The sequence below is a fragment of the Durio zibethinus genome, chromosome 1, assembly GCF_047325235.1.
Source record: "Durio zibethinus cultivar Kanyao isolate XHJ-2024 chromosome 1, ASM4732523v1, whole genome shotgun sequence".
NCBI lineage: Eukaryota > Viridiplantae > Streptophyta > Magnoliopsida > Malvales > Malvaceae > Durio > Durio zibethinus.
In genome coordinates, this window is record NC_143162.1 from 8,718,122 (window position 1) to 8,732,949 (window position 14,828).

Here is a 14,828-nt window from a genome sequence, read left to right on the forward strand (position 1 = left end):
GTACTCCTTGCAATTATTATCTCACCAAGCACCTCCACCTATAAGTTGTCTTCTATACGTGATAACAGTTTTCAAACCGTACGATGAATGTAAAGACAAAAAAAAAAAAAAATCATCATCAATCTTTTTTAATTAAACATGATTGATCATATATTAAAATATATCCCTTTAATAAAATTTTAAAATTAATTAAAATTTATTAAAAAAATAATTTTAGAGTCTACGATACAATTTAAGCCTAAGAGTCGATTACGTTTGAAAAATGATTAAAACTCTTACAGTAACCATTTAAAAATGATACTAATTAATTATATGTTATCCATTAATTTTGATAAAAATAGTCTTAATTTTTGTGTTTAAAAAGTAATTTTCTTGATTTTTTTTGTTTATTACAGTTTTGGTTTTTACTTTTTTAATATCTTTTATTATTTCATATTCATTGTTCAAATTTAATCTGAGAAAAATAAATTAAAATTTTTTTACTGAAATAATTCTTAAAATATTTCAGTACATTTATAACATTGAAGAACTTTTTCTTATCTAGAGATTTCTTAGACATTATTTCTCGGAATATCTTAAAATTTCATTCTCGGAGGTTCGAATTTATTTTTTATAAAAAAATATGTTATGCAATGCAAATGATAATATGTTAATGCACACATTTTATTTTTTTTTCTTTTAGAAATTTTTTGACTTTATTAATTTTTCACTTAAATTTTTGAAGAAAAGAGGAATTTTTATTATATCGAAGATTTTTTATAAATATTTCAATACACTAGTAATATTTTAAAAAAATTTTCTCACCTAAAGATTTCTTAAAGCATATTTACTCGAAATACTTTTAGAATCCTGTCATAGGATAAATTTTCTTTTTTTTTCATTTTTTATTACTTTATTTTTAATTTATTAGTAAAAATTTTTTTTATGGTATTGAAAAATTTTTATAAATACTCCAATACACTGATAGTATTTTTAAAAAATCTTATCACCTAGAAATTTTGTATGTATCACTACTCAAAATACTTATGAATCTTATCATTAGATAAATATTTCCTTTTCTTACATTTTTTATTATTTAATTATTATTATTTTATAAGGTTTATTTTAAAATCTAACAAAATTATAAAAAATTTTAACAATATACTCATTATTTATTTTTATTTATTAATTATTTATTTATTACAACAAAAATTTATCATAGCAAACTTAAACATTTTAACATGTATAAATATTAATAATAAAAATTAAAATAACAAAAAAATTCAAAAAAACTTTTTTTTACTTGAACTGGATCGGTCAACGGTCCGATCAACATTAGTCCTGGCAATTCGACAATCTGGACCGGTATAATGTCGATCTCATCCAATTTGGGTTAGTTCAACTGGACCTATCAGAGGTCAAAAGGAAAAACGGGTTGTCGGGTCAGGTACGCGAACCTCGGGTTAAGTTAGTTGCTATAAAAGCTTAATTTTTTTTCAGATCATTTCTTCCATTTCCTTTCAAAAAAAATACTCTCTTTCCCACTTCTTTTTTTAGACAAATCAGGGGCCTGTAATTGTTCGCTGTGACAACCACTGTGTTCCTTACCTTTGACGAGCTCCGACCGTCATGTCAGTCTCTAGAAAATCTTAAAACCTCTAAAAAAATTCTCTTCGATCCCTTAAACACAAATTTGTGTCTCGTTTCACTAGAATCTCGTTGAAACGCCATAGATTGGCCTTCAAAGTTTAGGCTAAACTTCTTTTTTATTCTGACTTGTGTTTTTCTTTTTTTTACAAGGGGCTATCGGCACTAGGTTCCCCATTCTCAAAGGATTGAGTTCTTTGTTTGATTTTTTTGTTTGTTTTTTTTTTACAAAATACTTTCTCGTTTTTTTTTAGTCGACCATGGAGCTCTATTTATAGAGCTCCGACCATGGTCCTGTGCTTGGGTAAGTGGCACAAGGCTTGGCACCCCAGGCACCAACCCCTTTTTGTTTCTTCTTCTTGGCTTTGGCCTTGTGCTTGGGTAGGCAACACAAAGCCCTGGTAGGGGTGGATCTCTAAGTAGGAATTATGAGGCATGTGGCTAAGGCATGGGGCATGGGTGACCAGTGGTGAACATGAATGAACAGAGGGTGGCAGTGGTGTCGTGCATGGCACTTACTACCACTGACCTTTTTGTTTTATCATTTTTATTTTTTAGCTTTTATTTTTTTTATTTTTTTATTTTTTTGTTTAATTAATAAATTAATATTAATGTAAAAAAAGAAATAAATAAAATAAAAGTAAACTTTGAGCTTAAAGAACGAAATTAGGCCCTGGATTCAGCCTCAGGCTTGGTGTAGACACCTAATTGGATCCAGGCCTAGATCAATTGGGCTTGGCCCAAATGGGTAAGGCCCAATTCAATTTTTATCCTGTATTATTTTTTTTGTATTTTATTATTTATTATTATTATGTATTAATATATGTATATCTGTATTTAGCTGTAGACACCCAATTGGGTCCAGGCCCAGATCAATTGGGCCTGGCCCAAATGGGTAAGGTCCAATTCAATTTTTATCCTGTATTATTTTTTTTCTTTTGTATTTTATTATTTATTATTATTATTATGTATTAATATATGTATATCTGTATTTATTTATTTATTTTATTTAGAATAGATTTATATGTATTTTATTTATATAGTTATATATTTATTATTATTATATTATTATTTTTTTATTTTGTAATATATTTTTGGGTTTATCTTATTTTATTTTTTATTAATTCTTTTAAATTATCTGTTAATTTTATCTGATTTTTTTTATCTGATTTTATCGATTGTTATTATTATCATTATTCTTTTTTTTTTTTGAGGGCTGGGATTGAAAGTTGAAGAATCCCACTTTAAAAGGGAATTCAATCAGAAGAGTCCAGATTGGATTTAAAGATTGAATTCCCGTCCAAAGAGGAATTGAGATTGATCAGAAACTCCTGATCAATCCCTATATAAAGGACCCTTGAAACATATTGCAGAACAGAGAAGAAAACAGTGAGCCAGAGCTACTGATTTGAGAGGAAAAGGCATAGAGAAGAGTATAGAAGGCTAAGAAAAGGTTTAGGAAAGTTCTAGGAATCATCAAAAATTTTTTGGGAATTTTTTGAAATTTTTTTTTTTGGGAATTTCTGAAAAATTCCAGATTTCAGTTGCATTTTCCGACGAAGTTTGAATTTTCTGGCATAAATTCCGGCCAACCTTGAAGTTTTCGGTGACCTGCCCAGTTTTCGACGAAGCATCCCAGAAACCGGTGATCTTCCGGCCAACTTTCGATGAAATTTCCATATTTCGACGATATTTTCCAGAATCCAGCGAAAATTCCACCGGTGTTCTTCAGCTTTTAGAGAGAAGGGAGAGAAAAAAAGAAGAAGAGAGAGAGGGGAGGAGCGTTCTACCGAAAAACAGAGAAAATTACCTTTTATACCCTCTCAAAACGACGTTGTTTTGGCCTTAAGTAACCCAGAGGATCCGCACGTTTTACCGAGATCCGACCCAACCCGACCCGAGCGTCGACCTACTTTCTGACCCGCGCGTGCCTTCCTCCCTCCGAGCCAAGCCCAGCCGAGCCGAGCTCTCAAGCCGCTTCTCCGAGCCATTTTTTTTTTTTTGAGTCGAGCCGAGCCGAGCCGCGATCCGAGCCGCTCCAGGTTTTTTTTTTTTTTGAATTTTTTTTATTTTCATTTATTTGTTTATTTGTTTATTTTATTTTTTATTTATTAGATTAGGTTTATTTAATATTCTTTTTATCTTTATTTTATTTTTATTTTTGTTTTACTTTTCTTTATTTTTTATTTTTATTTATTTATTTTTATTATTCTATTTTCTTTAAATAAAAATCAAAATTGTCAAAAAAAATATTTTTAGGGAAAAGTTGAAAGTATCAATTTTCCTTAAAAATAAATTTTCAAAAAGGGATTTTTAAGGAAAAGTTGAAAGTATCAATTTTCTTTGGAAATCAAAGTTTCAAAAAAAATATATTTTTGAGGAAAAGTTGAAAATATCAATTTTCCTTAAAAATAAATTTTCAAAAAATATTTTTAGGGAAAAGTTGAAAGTATCAATTTTCCTTAAAAATAAATTTTCAAAAAATATTTTTTGGGAAAAAGTTGAAAGTATTAATTTTTCCTACACAAGAATAATCAGTCTTTTCTTCCTTTTTATTTTGATTTTGATTTTAATTTTTCTTTAATTAATCCGACGACGGAGCCTCTGCAAGTGAAACAATAGTTTTTCTTCTATACTCTTGAGGTGAGGGAATTTTCTCAATTTTTTGCTAAAAGTATTAGAGTCAATTGAGAATAATTTCTAATAATTAATTACTTGGTAAAATTTTAAGGCTTTTGGATAACACAAATTTCAGCTGGTACCATCTTTTGATGGGCGTTGTGAAGGTGCTATAACCTTCCTCACACGTAATCGAACTCCCGAACCCTGTTCTGGTTAGTAGACCTGAACCTATTCTTTTAGGGACCCTTAAACTTAGGTGTTCCCTAAAAGGACAGATTCCTTAGGTAGCCAATCGCACCTAGATAAAAAAGATTGGTGGCGACTCCCTAAAGTCAATGTCTAGCGATAGATCCCTGAATCTAGACGTGATGACAGCTTGGTGACTCCACTGGGGACGTTGAGAGTCAGGCCAGCAAATAATTTGTGTTATCCAAAAGCCTAATAAAATTGAACCCTTTTGTATATATGTATTATTATTCATTCATGTTTATTTACTTTATTGATTATGTCATTCATGTGCATGTGCATAACATGAGCTCTATACCCGAGCTCTGTCCCTCTAGGAGAGAGTAAAGTACCTATTGCTTTCGTGAGGTCTAATGCCTCCGCAGTGGCTAGCGAAAATACTCCCACTCAAATTAAACCTTTTTCGCTTGTAGCCTGTAATGGGTGAGGATTAGGATGCCTTACTAGTCTGTGATGGACAAGGATGTAAGGAACAATTTGAGGACCTTTAGACTTTGACCCTTAAAACCACATATAGTGAACCTTAAGAGTGCCTAACCCATAGATAGAGCCATCACTCTTCCCTGATAGAATTAACCAAAAACATAAGATTCATCCCTTTTACTTTGTGTGATGTTTAAATTTATTTAGTTATTTATTCTTTTTCTGGGTATACTAACCTTTTTTTTTTCCTTTTGCATTGGTTCATGCGCATATCATAAAGTTGCATAAAGAACATTTGCCTGAAAAATGGTCTTCAACAAATTTTTTTCATGGACACTAATGAACGCTTAGTTTGCTCTTCATCAGTATTAGCACCCTGTGGGACACCTAATGAAGTAAGGGCCCTGTCAAAAAAGACTCAACTGAAGATGGGAGATTGCTTGCCAATTGGGTATAAGTCTACTCTGTCTCAAAAAACATCTATCTTCCTCAAACAGAACAATTTAAAAGATTTAGTGGATATCTGGAAGAAGATGAGTCCGTCAAGACAATAGCAGTTTTGCCAGAAACATGGGCATATAGCACACCTTCTAGTAGTGGCTGTTGATGATCAACTAATTAGAGCTGCAACACAATTCTGGGATCCTGCATACAGGTGTTTCATCTTTAACGAAGTTGATATGACTCCCACCATAGAAGAATATTCGATCTTATTGGGTTTGCATCTAAAGACTCCTGACAAGATATATGTCAAAAAATATAAGTCAGGATTTCGTAAAAGTCTAGCTCAACTCATGGGGATAGATAAGAAAGTTATGGATTCTCATACAAAGAAGAAACAAGAACAGGTTTACCTACCTTGGAAGTTTTTTCATGAGTTTCTGATGCAACACGTCAATGAAGAACGGGGGTTAGACATATTTGCCTTAGCTATATACGGACTGGTAATCTTTCTAAAGGTTTTGAGACATATTGAGATAGCAGTGGTTGATTTCTTCGAGAGTGTGATCAATGGCTGTAATCTTTCATTGATAATATTAGCAGAGACTATCAGATCTTTGAGTTATTGTCGTCGAAATGGAGGGCGCTTCATAAGATGCATACAGTTATTGTACGTGTGGATGAAAAGCCATTTTGAACAAGGAAATGGTGCTTTCTCGAAGATTTACATCCGTAATCATTTTTCGATCAAAGAATTCTGCAAAAGTGGGTGGTCAAAGCGAAAGTCTAAACAAGAATGGATAACTTTCTTACAAAAATTAGAAAGTGCTAGGGTAAGATGGTTAACCCCATGGATGAATCGTGGGCCTATGTTATACCAATGTGGGGATAGTACAGTGGTTCCACTTCTGGGTTTATGGAGAGTGACGAATTATGCACCACTCATAGTGAGGAGGTAATTGGGAGGAGAACAGTTCATTCCTATGACTTATGGGCTTCATCAGTTAGATTTCTCTTACATGAGCCTAAAGCATTTCAGAGGATGAATGAAATGATCAAAACATGGAAAAATCCCCAAAGAGTGAGTCCTGGACCATTCACTGAAAAAGTCACTCTAGGTTACTTGGTTTGGAGAACAAAGAGAAGACAAGAAATGGTATTCACTTATGAAATCTCTCAACCACCAACAGAAGAAAAACTTGAAGAGACACCATTAGAGTTAGAGCTGGCAATAAAAGAATTTGAATTTGAAAAGATCAAGTTAAAGAAAGAGATTCAAGAACTTCAAGAAGAAAAAGCCCAGTGGAAAGGTCGAGCTGAAAATTATGAAGTTAAAGTTCATAAGATTGCTAGAGAACGAGACACAGCTATTAAAGATCTAGCAAGGTTACACCAGGAGCATAAGAGGCTATGTGTGAGAGAAAGGGCCAAAAAGATAACCATTATCGAGCTGACTGAGGAAAACATAAGACTGAAGCAAGAGTATGCCGAATTGGAAGAAGAAAGTACCGAAGCACAGGCAGAAATTAACATGCTAAGCAGTTATTTGAGCGGGCTAAGTCAAAGGTTGGATGAACAAGGAGACCACATTGCTACATTGGTTAGAAAATATAGAGAATTATCATACCAAGTCTGGTGTGGTAAAAGAGAGAACCTAAGAAGGCAGAAATACATTGAGCACTTAATAACCCAAATTCATAAAGGGGTGCGTAACGCAAGAGAGATGGTGGAAGAGGTAGAGGCATTAAGACAAGTTATGGCCCCAGTAGGAGAACATGGACAGCGTCTTTTAAACTTCATAGAAGAAGCCAAGGCCCAGTATGAACAAATTAAACAATTTTATGGCTATAATTCTAGGATGATAAACTCAATGTAGATAAAAATTTTTTGGAATAAATGAAATTTTTTTAGTTGAATACCGTTTTAAGGCAAATGTTCTTTGCATACATGCATTTTTCATTCATTGCATTCTCATTCATTACATTTAACAAAGTAACCATATGATGATCATGTAAATTTACTAATTCTGAGATATGGTACTCAAGGTCCCAGGATAGCTCCATCTAACGAAAACCCTGCCCATCGATTCCACACAAGATTCAGAGCAAGGCAAATGGAACAGAAAAATTTCTAAAGATTTGAAAAGATAGAAAAAGCCCAGGAGAAGATTGAAAGTGAGCTAAGCAAGATTCTGAAAGCTCTTAATAAGATGAATAAAGGAAAAAGAGTTGAAGGAAGTACAAGCCAGCAAGAAGTGGCTGAACCTTTGTACCCTTCAGGTTTTGTCCCACCTCAAGCCCAGTCTGCCCAAGAAGTCCCGCCACAACATTTCGCATATCCAACATATCCTGGAATGCCATTAACTTTCAACCCAGGGTAGTATAACAGTTATATAAATCCTGTCTTCACTGAAAAGGCAACAGAATCAATTCTTGATCTAGATGATTTAAAAGAAAAAGAGAAGGAAAAGATGAGAGTGGAAGCTGAAAAAAGTTCCAAGATTAGCATACTAGAGCAAAGGCTAAGGGCTGTGAAAGGATTTAGCATTTATGGGTCAGTTGATGCTGCTAGGCTCTCCCTAGTTCCCGATGTGGTTATCTCCCATAAGTTTAAAGTATCGAAATTTAAAAAATATGATGGTACAAAGTGCCTCAAAACCCACATCACCATGTATTACAGGAAGATGACAGCTCATGCTCATGATGAGAAACTCTTGTGCATGTTTTCCAGGACAGTCTTACTGACTCTGTGGCCAGATGGTATGTTCAGTTGGACATGACTCGCATTCGCTCTTGGAGCGATATGGCACATGACTTTATCAGTCAATATCGACATATCATCGATTTGGCCCCAGATCGTTTGTCTTTGCAAAATTTGGAAAAAAAGTCAAACGAGTCCTTTAAAGAGTATGCCCAGAGGTGAAAAGATATTGCTTCTCAGGTACAGCCTCTTCTGACAGAGAAAAAAACTACAGTGTTATTTGTTAGCACTTTAAAATCTCCTTATTATGAAAAGATGATAGGGAATGCAACAAAAAATTTTGTCGATATGGTAATCTCGGGAGAAATCATTGAAAGCGCCATCAAGAATGGCAAGCTAGAAGGAAATGAAACATCTAGCAAAAGAGTCTTGAAGAAAAAAGAAACTGAAGCTTAGGCTGTGAGCTTTGATAGACAGCAACTTAGGGGTTATTCATCCTACCCGTCACCAGAATATCAACCATATCACCCTGTTGTAAATAATACTTCTTTTCACCCATACCAACCATTTACACAACCACCATACCCCCAAACATATCAAACCTCTAATAGACCCCAAAATACCATGTACAGTTCTAACATTCAATCTACCCCAAGACCCCAAAATCGCCCAACTAACCCCATTGGTGGCTCACGGGAGCAACGAACCACTCGTGAGAAACCTATTTTTGACCCAATTCCAATGACTTATACGAAATTATATAAAGAGCTCTACAACAGTCACTTGATTGCTCCAAGTAAATTGGAACCCCTCAAGCCACCTTACCCCAAGTGGTATGATCCCACTGCCCACTGTGACTACCATTATGGGATTGCTGGTCACTCTACCAAAAATCGCACTACCTTGAAACACAAAGTGCAACGGTTGATTAAAGATGGGATGATCTGCTTTGATACTGGAGGGATGGCTGCGCCAAATGTTAGTGACAATCCTTTACCAAATCATAATGTGAATGCTATAGGTGAAGAATAGGAGCGTCATGTGAAGAAGAAAGTGGTAGATATTAAGACACCTATCGGCCAACTTTTTGATATTTTACGAAGAGTAGACATGATATAACTGGTAAGTCCACATAGCTATCATGGAACATATATAGCTGGTACTAGTTGTAAGTATCATAGTGAGGCAATGGGCCATTCCATTGAGACTTGTGAGCTGTTTCACCAAGAGGTGCAAAAACTCTTGGATTCATATCAGATGGAGGTCTATGAAAAAAAGAAGGCTTGAAAAATGTTGAGGTGTGCATGACTGATAGGCCTAAAAAGTTGTTTCTTAAACCAGTGACAATTCAGTGTAGGAACAAACCAAAGTCAATCATAGACAAACTCCTCCTCAGGCCAGTAACTTTTAAAGTCCTAACTCTTTTCTCATATAAAGATGATAAAGCTGTACACTGGAGATATGGTTGTGACACAGTAGTTCAGGGACAGAAAAAAGAGGTCTCTAAAGCCGATGCTTCCAATATTACTAGTGTAGGAGGCATTACTCGAAGTGGGAGATGTTACACCCCAAAAATGCTAGAGAAGGCTAGAAGGGAGAAGGCTAGAAGGGAGAAGGCTAAAGAAAGAGAAAGACGAAATAATCCAGAGATAGAGCCTGAAGAAGATCAGCCAAAGTCAGTATAAAAAAAAAAGTTTGTGAATTCTTAAAGCTGATAAAACATAGTGAGTATTCAATTGTGGAATAGTTGAATAAAATGTCAGCTCGAATCTCGTTATTATCACTGTTACTAAACTCAGAGCCACACCGAAATGTCTTGTTGAAAGTGTTAAATCAGGCATACGTGGCACATAACGTGTCTGTTGAATATGTGAACCACTTGGCTGGAAATCTAGTTATGCCAAATCACATTTCATTCAGTGATGATGATATTTCTTTAGAGGAAAAAAGAAATGCCAAGGCTCTGCATATCACAGTCAAGTGCAAGAGCCATATCATAGCCAAAGTCCTTATCGATAATGGTTCTGCCATCAATGTCATGCCTATGTCAACTTTAGCAAGGTTACCCATTGATTACTCTCATATGAAGGACAGTCAGATGATTGTGAGAGCCTTTGATGGAACCAGAAAAGAAGTCCTAGGGGATATTGAGATGCCCTTACAAATTGGGCCATGCACTTTCAATATAAAATTTCAAGTGATGGATATCTCTTCATCCTACAGCTATCTATTAGGAAGGCCATGGATTCACATGGCAGGAGCTGTGCCCTCTACTTTGCATCAGATGATCAAATTCAATGTAGAAGGTCAATTGGTAGTGGTAGTTGGGGAGGAAGACATGCTGGTGACCCAACCATTGAACACTCCATATGTAGAGGCTATCGAAGAAGCATTGGAATGCTCCTATCGGTCTTTTGAATTGGTCAAAACTGTAGGTGAAGGATTTCAAAGTCAGCCTTTTTCAAAGATAGTGGTGAGCCAAGTCATCAATAAAGGCTGGTGTCTAGGACTTGGGCTAGGCAAAAATTTACAGGGAATTAAAGAACCTCCAACAATAGTGGACAATAGCGACAGGGCAGGCCTAGGCTATGAGATGACAGAGTGGGAAGTCAAAAGAAAGTAATCAAGAAAGACAGCAAGACTGATGTTTATCCTACACTTGTATGAAACCTTCAGACCTAGAGGATTCATGTACCCAGATGCAAGAAAAAGTATGGAAGATGATTTTGCCTAGTTAGCCATTAATGCTGTTGAAGATGAAGTGAAGGTTAATCAAGAGGAGTGGGTTCGCCTTTGTCCACCAGATTATGAGCTGAACAATTAGAGTGCCATCAAAATGCCTTTGGCTTTCGATTTTGACACAATGTAATTGTAACATCTCAATAGCTTTTGCCCAAGGCTATGGGGTGATCTCTTTTTTGTTTGGGCCATTCATCATTTATTATTTTTAATAAAAATTAGGAAGTATGCATTTTCATTCATTTCTTCTTGTGTCTTCATTATTTCCATCTCTCCAAGCACATCTTGCCAATATATCTCATTTCATTCAATTGCAGGTCTTTAAATGAACATGAAGATAATCATGATAACAATCGAGAGGTTAGCTTTGAGAATTCAATTAACACTAATGAACTTGACAATGAAGAGAATTATGAAGAATATGTTATGCCTCCGGACCTAATGAGAATGATTGAACAAGAAAACAAGCCAATTGAGCATCATCAGGAGGTAGTGGACTCAGTGAATCTGGGAGATGAAGAGAATAAGAAAGAGATCAGAATGGGCACTTCATGTCCATCAGGGGATACACAACGATTGGCAGACCTACTTCGAGAATTTATAGATATATTTGTTTGATCTTACCAGGATATGCCAGGATTGAGCACAAAGATAGTGGAGCACAGATTGCCCCTAAAGCCAGAATGTAAGTCAATTCAACAGAAACTGAGATGGATGAAGCCTGAAATGCTGCTAAAAATTAAAGAATAAGTGAAGAAACAATTTGATGCAGGTTTTCTACAAGTGGCCAAGTATCCAGAATGGGTAGCCAATATAGTCCCAGTTCCTAAGAAAGATGGAAAAGTACGAATGTGTGTGGACTATCGAGACTTGAATAAGGCTAGCCCAAAGGATAACTTTCTTTTGCCTTATATCGACACATTGGTAGATAACACGGCTAAGCATTCGATTTTCTCCTTTATGAATGGTTTCTCGGGGTATAATCAGATAAAAATGGCTACGAAGGATATGGAAAAGACTATTTTTGTGACCATATGGGGAACCTTCTACTATAAAGTCATGCCTTTTGGGTTGAAAAATACTGGGGCAACATATCAAAGAGTCATGGTAACACTCTTTCATGACATGATACACAAAGAGATGGATGTGTATGTAGATGATATGATTGCAAAGTCTTGTGGGGATGAATATCATGTCACCAGCCTTAGAAAGCTATTTGAAAGGTTGAAAAAATTTCAGCTCAAGTTAAACCCAGCCAAGTGCACTTTTGGGGTAAAGTCAGGGAAGTTGCTAGGCTTTGTGGTCAATAAAAGAGGAATTGAAGTCGATCCTGATAAGATACGGGCCATCCAGAATTTGTCACCTCTCAGCACACCAAAAGAAGTTCAAGATTTTTTGAGGAGATTGAACTATATTTTCTGGTTCATCTCTCAGCTTACTTATAAATGTGATCCCATATTTAAGCTTCTTCGTAAAGATAATCCTGGAAAATAGAATGAAAATGTCAAGAAGCGTTTGATAAAATTAAGCAATATTTATCAAACCCTCCAGTATTGGTGCCACTTGTTCCAGGGAAACCTTTTATCTTATTCTTAACTATATGTGAAAATTCGATGGGATGTGTGCTGGGGCAACAAGACGAGGCTAGTCGAAAGGAGAGAGCTATTTACTATCTGAGTAAAAAGTTCATAGAGTATGAATCTAAGTATTCTTCATTGGAGAAAATATGTTGTGCATTAGCGTGGACTGCCAAAAGACTCAGACAATACATGCTCTACCATACTACGTGGCTCATAGCGAAACTGGATCCCATTAAGTATATCTTCGAGAAGCCTTCTTTGTCTGGAAGAATTGCTAGATGGCAAGTAATGCTCTCGGAATACGATATTATATACGTGAGCCAAAAAGCAATAAAAGAGGGCGCTATAGCAGATTTTCTTACAGATCGTGCTGCTGAAGAGTATGAGCCGATGATGCTAGAATTCCCTGATGAAGACTTGATGATTATTTCCCAACTGGAAGAAAGGGAGCATGGAGAAAAATGTTGGAGAATATACTTTGATGGAGCTGCTAATGCCTTGGGGCATGAAATTGGGGTAATTTTGATTTCTCCAGAAGAACAATACTACCCTGTAACAACGAGGTTAAATTTCAATTGCACAAATAATATCGCTGAGTATGAAGCATGTGTCATGGGCTTGCAAGTTGCTATAGATAGAAGAGTGAAAGTACTGAAAGTGTTTGGAGACTCAACTCTAGTCATATATCAGTTAAAAGGAGAATGGGAGACGAGAGACTCAGAACTCGTTCCATATCATAAGTATATTCTAGAGTTGACGAAATAATTTAAAAATGTCCAGTTTGATCACTTACCCCGGAAAGAGAATGTGATTGCTGATGCATTGGCTACTCTGGCTGTAATGATTCGAATTAATGATAATACCGACATTCATCCTATCAAGATAGATGTTAAGGATATACCAGCGTATTGTTCTAATGTAGAGAGGCAAGAAGATGGAAAACCCTGGTATTATGACATCTTACAGTATGTCAAGGATCAGCAGTATCCAGTTTATGCAATAGAAAATGATAAAAGGGTTATCCGAAGATTGGCTATGAGCTTTTTCCTGGATGGGGATGTCTTATACAAAAAAAGCAAAGATCAAGTATTATTGAGGTGTGTAGATGAGACTGAAGCGAAAAAAATCATTAAAGAGATACATGATGGAATATGTGAGGCACATCCTAGTGGACATATGATGGTAAGGCAGATGAGGGCAGGATATTACTGGTTGACGATAGAGAATGATTGCATTGATTATGCTCGTAAATGCCATAAATGCCAGATATATGCTGATAAGATTCATGCTCCGTCGTCTGCTTTACATGTTATGGCACCACCATGGCCATTTTCAATGTGGGGCATGGATGTCATTGGTCCAATTACCCCAAAGGCTTCTAATAGGCACAGATTCATTTTTGTGATGATAGATTACTTCACAAAATGGGTAGAAGCAGCATCATATGCAAATGTGACACACTTTGTGGTTTGCAAGTTCATAAAGAAAGAGATCATCTGTAGATATGGACTTCCGGAGAGAATCATTTCAGACAATACCAAGAATTTAAATAGTAAGATGATGCAAGAAATATGTGCTCAATACAAGATCAAGCATCATAACTCGGCACCATACCGTCCGAAAATGAATGGGGCAGTTGAGGCGACCAATAAGAACATAAAGAGGATTTTGGAGAAAATGATCGAGACTTACAAAGATTGGCATGAGAAGTTACCATTCGCATTGCATGCATATCGAACGTCAGTTCGCACCTCTACTGGGGTAACCCCGTTTTCTTTTATTTATGGGATGGAAGCTGTACTACCAGTGAAAGTAGAGATCTCCTCTTTGAGAGTTTTAAAAGAAGTTGAGTTAGAAGAAGCCGAATGAATTCGTGAACGTTATGAGCAGTTAAATTTCATAGAAAAAAAGAGATTGATTGCACTGTGCCATGGTCAGCTGTATCAAAGAAGAATGATGAGGGCTCATGATAAGAAGATTCGACCTCGTTGTTTTTGAGAAAGAGAGTTGGTTTTGAAAAGAATTCTCCCAATACAGCATGATAGTAGAGAAAAATGGACTCAGAATTGAGAAGGGTCGAATGTGGTGAAACGGGCTTTTTCGGGTGGAGCGTTGATACTGACTGAGATGGATGGAAATGATTTACCCCATCCTATAAATTCTGATGCTGTGAAGAAGTACTATGCTTGAAAAAAAATAAAAAAATGAGAAAAAATAAAAAAATGAAAAATGATGAAAAAAAACAAAAAAATAAAAAAAAATAAAAAAGTGATTGAAAAAGGAGGACTCAAGGCGAAAACCCTAAAAGGGTGGTTTGAGTCATAGGGGGTTTGTCTAAGTTGAAAACCTGAAAAGGCGGCTTAGATAAGGAGAATACAGCATCGAATCTGAAAGTCTGCTGATATGGAGGTTAGCAAATTCGAAAGAGTTCTAAGTTGTTGAATACATCAG